Below are 9,739 nucleotides of genomic sequence, written 5' to 3'. Positions count from 1 at the left end.
AAAGCGAACTTAGTCAAATAAAGTAATAAACTGTTAAAACATAAAACAGAACCATAACACCCAAATTCATCCATTACATAAAACAGAGGGCTCCATGCATTATAATCATCTAAAATTTAATTCAATCCAACCCCATATCTCGCTTCTCAACATTTCTTATCCTAGTCTTATTAGCCAGAAAACAATACTTCGCCACGTTATAAGATACTACATCCCAATGGTCTCTTTGGTCTGTCAAACGTAATTCCAGATAGAACTGCTCAGAACAACTGGGTTATGCTGTTTAAAAAGGACTTGTATATCTCTCCCGCAAAGATCAATAAAACTGACAATTCAAGATAACATGGGCCGTTGACTCCACTTCCCCAGAACCACAAGGGCAGACATGCTCCTTATAGGGGATCTTACAGTATCTCTCCTCCCAGACAGCCATTTCTAAGGCATTACACCGGGTCAGCGTCACAGCCCTCTGGAAACTCAGTACTAATATTTTATTAAAGTATCTTGCTGGGCCAGACAGTGATGTTTGATTGCCTAAATAAGTGTCAACCCCTATCTGGCTTCTGTCCATCTGTTTCTCCATATCCATAATGTGTTGGCGCAGACATGATCTCGCGATTCTGCAGTAGTGAGTCTGAGATAATTTGTCAACCTCCTGATTTTTAGTGAATTTTTGAAACAGCATGCCCCTCCACCCCCTTTATATTTCCTGAATGGATGGGCATACAGTTATGAACCCTCACACATGAAGTCCACATTGGTAGGACCCTGAGTTATTTGTTTAAAGGCTATAGGTAACTCCTCTGATCTGGAGGGAATTTGGGGGAAAAATAAAATCGGGGCAGGGGGCTAAAATGGCCTTGTTTCAAGCCAGAACCTTACAAAAAGTTCAGTATCTGAAGCCCTCCCTAGGACCATCAATCAATCATCTTTATTATGGCCATAAAAAAGAAAGGGAAGGTTGTGCCATCGAGTCTGTGTCAACTCCTTTGCAACCACAAATCCATGTGGTTTTCTTGGTCAAATACATGAGGGGTTTACCATTGCCTCTTCTTCACTCAGTTTGAGATGATGCCTTTCAGCACCTTCCTATATTGCTGCTGCCCAAAATAGGTATTTCCCATAATCCGGGAAACATATCAGTGCGGATTTGAACTGAAAGCCTCTTGCTCCCTAGGAAAGTTGCTTCCCCACTGCGCCATTAAGTGGCTTAGACCAGCATAAAATGCAAGGTGTGATTACACAGTACAAAGTATAATGCATAATGATACGTTAAAAGGCCTGAGGAAAAATTAAAAAATAGAGGTGTGCACAAATCTTTTTTTTTTAATTTCGATTTGTACTCAAATTGAATCACCCCCAATTTATTTTCAGTCGGAATCCCTCCTCGAATCACCTTAGATTCGATTTATACCTGAATTTTACAAATCCAAATCTATTTGGATTAAAAAAGGGTCCCAAGGCCAAAAGAGTGGGTGGTAGTGCTCAATGGGTGCAAGAAAGTTACCACCCAGATTTCAAAGGAATTGGCCAAAGGGGTGATTTTTAAAGAATTTTTGAAGATGGCATGCCTTTGGGGCTGATTTGGGGTTTTTAAAAGGGGTTTTGGGGGCACAAGAGTGGGTCAGGTGGTAGTGCCCCAATGAATGCCTGCTACTACCCAGATTTCAAAAGAAAACCTGCTCTGGGCCACCCTGATGCCACCCGCCCTTGGGACGATGTTTGATAGAGGTTTTGGCTTGATCATAGCCCATATTAAGTAGAATCGGGGGAGGGGGGGAAGCCCAAGGATGCTATTTTTGTCACAATTGACCATTTCCATTTAGATTGGTAATCATCACATAAGGTTAAGGGAGAAATGCCTATGGGGCAAAAGGATAGTCTGAGCCAATAGCTGAGTACGGCCACCCACACCCACTTTGATCAGGCCTGTCTGCAAGCCCAGAGTGGTGTTAGAGACACAACTTTGAACTTGAAGGACTGCTCGCAGGAATCTGGATTGCACGCATTCCAGTGGGGTGAAACTGTGGAAGGGACCCAATTGTGCACCATAAATAACCTGGGCTAGTGGTTTGGCAACAGGTCGAGGGTCAAGGGTACATAATGTCTACCTTTTGTATTCAGGAATTTGATGTTGAATCCTCTTGGCATTTTGAACCACATTTCCCCTGTGTGCTTTCTTAGAGCTGCCAGAGTTAAAAACTGCCCCCAAATATTTTAAATACCTGCTCAATCATATGTCCATCCAGCTGCCAAGAGTGAATTTTGGGTTGTTTGGCGAATACCATGATTTTAGTTTATGGTAATTATTTTCCAGGAGGTCTTCCTTACAATACTGTGTTAGGGCCCTCGGTGCTCTTCTAAGGCTGACGGGGGTCCTCGAAAGGATGCATATAGCAGAGTGGCAATGTGTCTCCCAGCAAGTTTAGGGGGGTGAAAATCCAGGTTGTTGAACTGGCCCACCGTTTTATTAATGTAGACATTGAATAGGCCAGTATGCATCCTTGCTAGACGCCCTTCTGGGTTGAGACTGGTGGCCTTGGGGTTTGCACCTTACCTTAAGTGATGTCTCTGCATGCAGGGTGTGAATTAAATATAGCAGACTCCAGTCAATGGGGGAGGCTTCCAGCTTCTCCCACAAGAGATAGATTCGAATGCTGCTTTGAGATCAATAAAGGCAGCATAAAGGGAGGTAGCACTGCAGGAGGAGTATTTCCTAACGAGATGCTGAAGAATGAAGCACTGGTCATTGGTAGAGCGGCCTTTCCTGAAACCATCTTCTTCCTCTGCGAGGAGAATTTATTGTTCTAACCAGTCCTTAAGTTTGCCATGTAAGTGTCTTGTGTATAGCTTACTGACTGTGTTGACCAAGCTGAATGGTCTGTAGTTGGCAAGGTCATCCTTTCTGCCCTTTTTGAATATTGGGACAATGATTGCTGTCCCCCAGTCCTTAGGGATTTGGCCATGCAAATCGATATGTGTGAAGAGCAAAGCCAGAATAGGGGCCTACATGTCCAGATGATTTTTAATTGCCTCTGATGGAATAAGGTCCTCCCCTGGGGCCTTCCCCACTCTCCATTGGGCAACAAGGCTCTTAATCTCAGATGTGGACACTGGTGCCCACATGGGCATGTCCTCCATGGAAAATGCAGAGCTGCCACATACCATACCCATACCGGCCCATTCTTTGGCCCATTCTGGCCTTCGCCCTCCGGCACGGCAGCCATTTTGGAGGCCACTGCACCTGTGAAATTAGCCGCTGCATGACCCAAACACCCGGTATGGGCATGAAGGGAGACCAGCAGGGGGAGGGGGAACCTCCATGGGACACCCCCCAGCACCACCTCCAACAACTCCCCCCAAGGAGATAAGTTTAAAAAATGGGAAAAAATTGTTCACGAACCCCCTGAATAGTCAGCGGGTGTTTGGTCCAGGGCTGGACCAAACGGGATAGTTTGATTTGACCCCGAATGGTCAAATAAGTTTGACATCAAACCTGTTTGCACATCCCTACCTCAGAGTTGTGTGGGTAGGACTGCTGTTGAGTATGTAGTAGGGATGTGCGAATCGATTCAGGTAAAAAATGATTTGTATCCAAATTTACCTATTTTGGGCGATTTGTGGACAACAAATCGCCCCTGTGCTAGCAGACCAAAAACAAATTGCCCAGATTTTGGACCTGAACAATTTGTAGATTCAGACCTCCATTTTGTGGTGATGTCTCCTGCTGTCTCAATTTTGTTTCAGGATTGTTTTTTAAAAAAAATCCACCCTCCCAAACTTCAGATTGGTGACTTATAGTGTGCAACGATTGGCTAGTGATTCCCCCCTGTTTCCAGATTGGCACATTTCCATTCAAATATTGTGTTGTGAGAGGTGACTGACCCCACATTGGCTAGGGGAAGGGTCAAAGAAGAGACAAGGGTGGGGGGGGGGAGTTTGAAGGGGAGATTTTCAAATGTACTTAAGGAGGGAGCTAGCCAACATTCTGTTTCTGCCTTGTGGGGGGGAGAGGGAGAGAGGGAGGAGCTTTGCTTTGCCTTGCCTGCCTGTTGCCTGGAGTGGATTCTCTGCTTTTTGTTCCTGCTTTCTTGATTGAGGAAAAGAGAAGGGAATTTTTTTCATCCCCTTCCTACTGCTGAGAGAATCACTGCCTGTGCCTGCTGTCTGTGAGAATCAATTTGGGTTTAAAATGATTTGTACCTGAATCTACTTGTTTCAGGAGATTTGTGGACAAAACAAATTGCCCCTGTGCGAGCTGGCTAGATTTGGACGCAAAACAAATTGGGGGTAATTCAATTCAGTTATAAATCAAATTTTAAAAATTGATTCATGCACATCCCTAGTATATAGGGTGTTGTTGTCGGGATCCAGCCCTTCATTGAAATCATCTCCCATTATCACATACGCATTAAGAGTAGAAGGAGGAGATGAGCTATTTTGTTTTGCAGTTCAGCCCACATAGTTCTTACTTGAAGTTTTCTCCGTTGCATAGGGAGATCGATGTTGATTACCATCAATGCACAGCAACTGAATTGGATAAGAACTGCCATAGCATATTGGTTGTGTGGGGGGAAGAGCTTTGAAGATGCACCAAGGGTGGTAGAAACAAGCACACCCATGCCACCTTTACATCTACCATGACCAGCCCCAGGTACCACTCCTACTGTAGAAGAGTGAAATCCGTTGAGCGATTGTTCCCCAAGCATCCATGATTCCTGAATCAAAATGATGTCATGATGTGAGAGGTAGTCAATGAAGGAGGAGTCTTCAGCAAATGCCCACCTGGCTACATTCCAAGATAAAAGAGTCACCTTATGCTGGTCTACCAAGTGTCATTAAGATGAGCTGTGGACTGGAGACTCCCGCAGCGCTGGCAGAGATTCATGGTTCAGGAGTTCCCGTGAGGGAACTGCAGGAAGTATACAAATGAGGTCCTGAACACCTGCCTCTAGGATCACACCTGATCTCCCTTTGTGCATATGGTCTCTTCTTGATGGTCCAAAAATTGTTGCTGATCAATGGGATGGGCCAGCAAATCCCGTCATACAGGCAAACTGTCTCATGAGATCAGCATATTGATGTCATCAAAATGTGGGTCACTGGCAAATGGCAGCTCAGGTCCTGTCACTTACAGAACGATACTCCTTGGGGCAATGTACACTGGTTTTAGCTTCTGAGGTGATGGGTGCCACGTAGAGGCCCCATCCTCCTTTGAGACATGGCTGGTGGTGGGGGTCAAAAGGAACTGGGGAGGTGGTAGTTCCTCTAGGGCATCCAGGGTTAGTTGTGGCTGACTGGGTTGTGCAGGTGGTGCATGCAAGCCCTTCCTTGGAGTAGCAAGAGCTGTATCTTATGGGAGAAGTAATGATGCTGAGGAATCCTTTTCAAGTTCAGGGAGGCTTGGACATACAATATATGTGGGAGGTACTAGGAGCTCCTGCCAGATGGGGGAACCATGAGCTCCTTACTCTTCGGGTTTATTCTGTTGGCAAAGCCTTCCTGGATTAACTTCTCTGGGACAGGATCAGGAGGAAGAACTCTTCTCATGAGGGAAGGCTCAGGAGATTCTCAGACATTGCCCCAATCCCTGACACTGTCACTGTCACTTTCTCTGCCATTGTCAAAATCTTCTGCATGGACTGACAGCTTCCTCTTGCATCTAGCCACAACACTTTGGCTGAATGGGGAACACATATCTGTGTATATGTTGAGTAGAGGTATTGTGATTGGACAATTGGACAATGTTGAACTGGGGTTGAGAGAGAAATAAGGTTCTGTGATTGGGCTGTTGGGTAGTTTGGGTTGGGGATAGAAGAGTGCACCTCCATATCACTGTCACTTTCTGTAGATGCTGTTCCCTGGCAATCCAGGAAGTTTGGGAAGGTCCTTACTTGCTTCTGCACTTCAGTGAGACAGCTGGCTAAATCAGCACATTCATCCAGAATAGATTTTAGCTCTGGTTGTTCTGGTAGCAAGGGGTTAATTTGTGGAGTCTTGGAGTGTGTAAACAGTTTATTGTAAGGCAAAAGATTTGTATTGACCATTTTATCTCCAAGGTCATGATGGCCATTAAACATCCTCCCAGGAAGGAGGGGCTTCACCAGGAATTCAGGAAAAACTCTGATAACTTTGACACTGTAATTCAAGTGAAGGAATTCACCCCTTCACACTAGTTGATATGGAAGCATTCGTTTTTTGAATGTCGTCAGCAGCTGTTTGCCTATAGTTTAGGTGGCTTGGCAGAAAGTGACATGGTTTTAGGTGAACAGTTTTTGGGTGGCATTTTAGCAGCTGGGTTAGAAAGGTGGTTATCATCCTACGGCTTGACCACGTATGCTCACCCCCAGTGAATTCCAGCAAAACCTGCAATGACTGCAGCACTCGGGAGAAGTTAATGGAGCTGTTTATAATCGTCTGCCCTATTGGCATCATGCAAGCTAAGGTGACATCAGACACAGTGAGAGGGGCATACTGGGAGTTGCTGGGGTTGCATTCTGCTGTTTTTGGGGGGCTAGGTTTTTAACCCCTTGGTTCCCTGTGGATACTGATGCTGCCCATGTATTACTGGTGAAGCCAAGCTCCACTGGGCTATTAACCCCAGAGGTGCCCTGTGCAGTAAATAGATCAAGGGCTTGCCTGAGACCTTCAGTTTTGACTGCAATTTCATTTATATGCCCTAGAATTGGGATGTGAGTTTCTGCTGAGAGTAAACATGCATCTTTAAGATGTGGTTGTGGGGGATGCAGTGGGCTTGTCTGTGGGGACTGCCCCCCCTGCCTCCCTGCTCTGGGGAATTACTTGGGCTGGGACTTTTAGAAGGCGTTGAGGCAGCCTGATTAAATGCTGGCATCAGTGAGACAATTTCCTTTGAATAGGAGGTAGGGCTCTACAAATCCAGAGCTGCATATCTATTCTTGGTAGGCAAGTTATTCATGCTTCGAGTCATCTCTGGAGGACTGAGATAGATGTTGATTTTGATCTGCTTTTCTGCACGGTTTCATTTATGCACCCTGGTATCATTGCTGAGGCTGTTGCACAACCTTTTTCTGCCTCTAGACAGCATAATTTGTCTGTGTGGGTTGACTCAATAGGAGGTAAGGTAGATCTCTGGGCAGGAGCTTGATTGTGGAGCTGTTAGCCGGTCCCCATCTTGGCTCTTCCCAAGGACCATCATTTCACCCCTATGTGGAGGAAAAGGGAAATTCCTTGATTTTATATTAATTTGTCTTCCCCATTGCAGAAGAACACAGTCAGTAAAAATGAGAGTCCTTTGAAAGTTTATGTTTTATTAGGAACAATTTCTCACTTTCCCTTCTAACCATTAAGGGTTTAAAAGGTATGAAGTCACTTTAATTCCTTGTAAAAGGTCCATCTGTTCCTACAATGAGGAAGAAAAAAATAATATAAAATCAAAGGTATATTCTTGTTCATCCACATGGGGATGGGATTACGGACCTAGGAGGGGCTTCAGATCCAAAATGTTTCATAAAATGCAGGCTTGAAACAAGCAAGCTTTCACTGGTTTTAGACATTTTTTAGTTTAAAAAATAATAATCACCAAAAGTCAGAGGAATGACCCATAGATGTGTGTGTGTGTGTGTGTGTGTGTGTGTGTGTGTGTGTGTGTGTGACAGAGTCCTTCAAATGTGTACTTCATGTGTGCCAGATTTCATAACTGTATGCCCACCCATTCCAGATATCTGATATTGGCAGAGCCCATAGATTCTGAATTAAATATTGTAAATTTGGATCAGGTTGAATCCAAATTTTCTGATCAGGCACAGGCCTAATCCTTAGTATCTCCTAGGGGTGTGCAATTAGGATTTTTGGGTGATTCGGCTCGGACCCGAGCCAAATCACCCCCGTTCTGTTTTGTGCCCGAATCTGGGTCACCCGAATCACCCGTGATTCGGTTCGGATTCGGATTTAATCCGAATCCGAATCCGAATCGATTCAGGGGGGTAAAAAGGGGCCCAGGGGCAAAATTTTGGGGTGTGGTGGTAGTGCCCAATGGGTAGAGTCTACCACCCCAATTTCAGGGGGATTGGGCAAAGTCCTGATTTTTTGTGAATTTTTAAAGTTTTAGTGACTTTGGGGCAGTTCGGGGGCATAGCATGGGATTTGGGCAAAAGGAGTGGGGTGGGGTGGTAGTGCCTAATGGGTGCAGGCTACCACCCCAATTTCAGGGGGATTGGGCAAAGGGCTGATTTTTGGTAAATTTCTGAAAATTTCATGTCTTTGGGGCAGATTGGGGCATATTGGGGCAGAAAGTGGGGGCTGGGGCAGAATAGTGGGGTGGGGTGGTAGTGCCTAATGGGTGCAGGCTACCACCCCAATTTCAGGGGGTTTGGACAAAGGGGTGATTTTTTGAGAATTTTTGAAGTTTTGGTGACTTTGGGGCAGTTTGGGGGCAGAAAGTGGATCTGCCCCAAAAGAGTGGGGTGGGGTGGTAGTGACTAATGGGTGGAGGCTACCACCCCCATTTCAGGGGGATTGGGCAGAGGGCTGATTTTTTGAGAATTTTTGAAGTTTGGGTGTCTTTGGGGCAGATTGGGGGCAGAAAGTGGATCTGCCCCAAAGGAGTGGGGTGGGCTGGTAGATAGTGCCTGATGGCTGGAGGCTACCACCCATCCCCAATTTAAGAGTGATTGGGCAGAGGGGTGAATTATGGTGAATTTATTTGTATGAGGTTTGTCTTCATAAGGTGAAGTGTGCTAAATTGATTACTTCCTCATATTATTCATAGTAAAGGAAAGTGTGAAAAAGTGAAAGTGGGGTCATGAGAGTTGTTTAATTGAAAAAAATCTCAATTGCTATGATAGAATGAGAATTCACACCTCAGAAGTTTTTCTGTGAAAAAGTGAAAGTGGGGTCATGAGAGTTGTTTAATTGAAAAAAATCTCATTTGCTATGATAGAATGAGAATTCACACCTCAGAAGTTTTTTCTGAGGTGTGAATTCTCATTCTATCATAGCAAATGAGATTTTTTTCAATTAAACAACTCTCATGACCCCACTTTCACTTTTTCACACTTTCCTTTACTATGAATAATATGAGGAAGTAATCAATTTAGCACACTTCATCTTATGAAGACAAACCTCATAATAATAAATTCACCAAAATTCACCCCCTGCCCAATCACTCTTAAATTGGGGATGGGTGGTAGCCTCCACCCATTAGACACTATCTAGCAGCCCACCCCACTCCTTTGGGGCAGATCCACTTTCTGCCCCCAATCTGCCCCCAAGACACCCAAACTTCAAAAATTCTCAAAAAATCAGCCCTCTGCCCAATCCCCCTGAAATTGGGGTGGTAGCCTCCACCCATTAGGCTCTACCATCCCACCCCACTCTTTTGGGGCAGATCCACTTTCTGCCCCCAAACTGCCCCAAAGTCACCAAAACTTCAAAAATTCTCAAAAAATCACCCCTTTGTCCAAACCCCCTGAAATTGGGGTGGTAGCCTGCACCCATTAGGCACTACCACCCCAGCCCACTATTCTGCCCCAGGCCCCACTTTCTGCCCCAATATGCCCCAATCTGCCCCAAAGACATGAAATTTTCAGAAATTTACCAAAAATCAGCCCTTGGCCCAATCCCCCTGAAATTGGGATGGTAGCCTGCACCCATTAGGTACTACCACCCCACTCCACTCCTTTTGCCCAAATCCCATCCTATGCCCCCGAACTGCCCCAAAGTCACTAAAACTTAAAAAAATCACCAAAAATCAACCATG

The sequence above is a fragment of the Hemicordylus capensis genome, chromosome 1 (assembly GCF_027244095.1).
Source record: "Hemicordylus capensis ecotype Gifberg chromosome 1, rHemCap1.1.pri, whole genome shotgun sequence".
Taxonomy (NCBI): domain Eukaryota; kingdom Metazoa; phylum Chordata; class Lepidosauria; order Squamata; family Cordylidae; genus Hemicordylus; species Hemicordylus capensis.
This window is presented reverse-complemented; position numbering follows the sequence as displayed.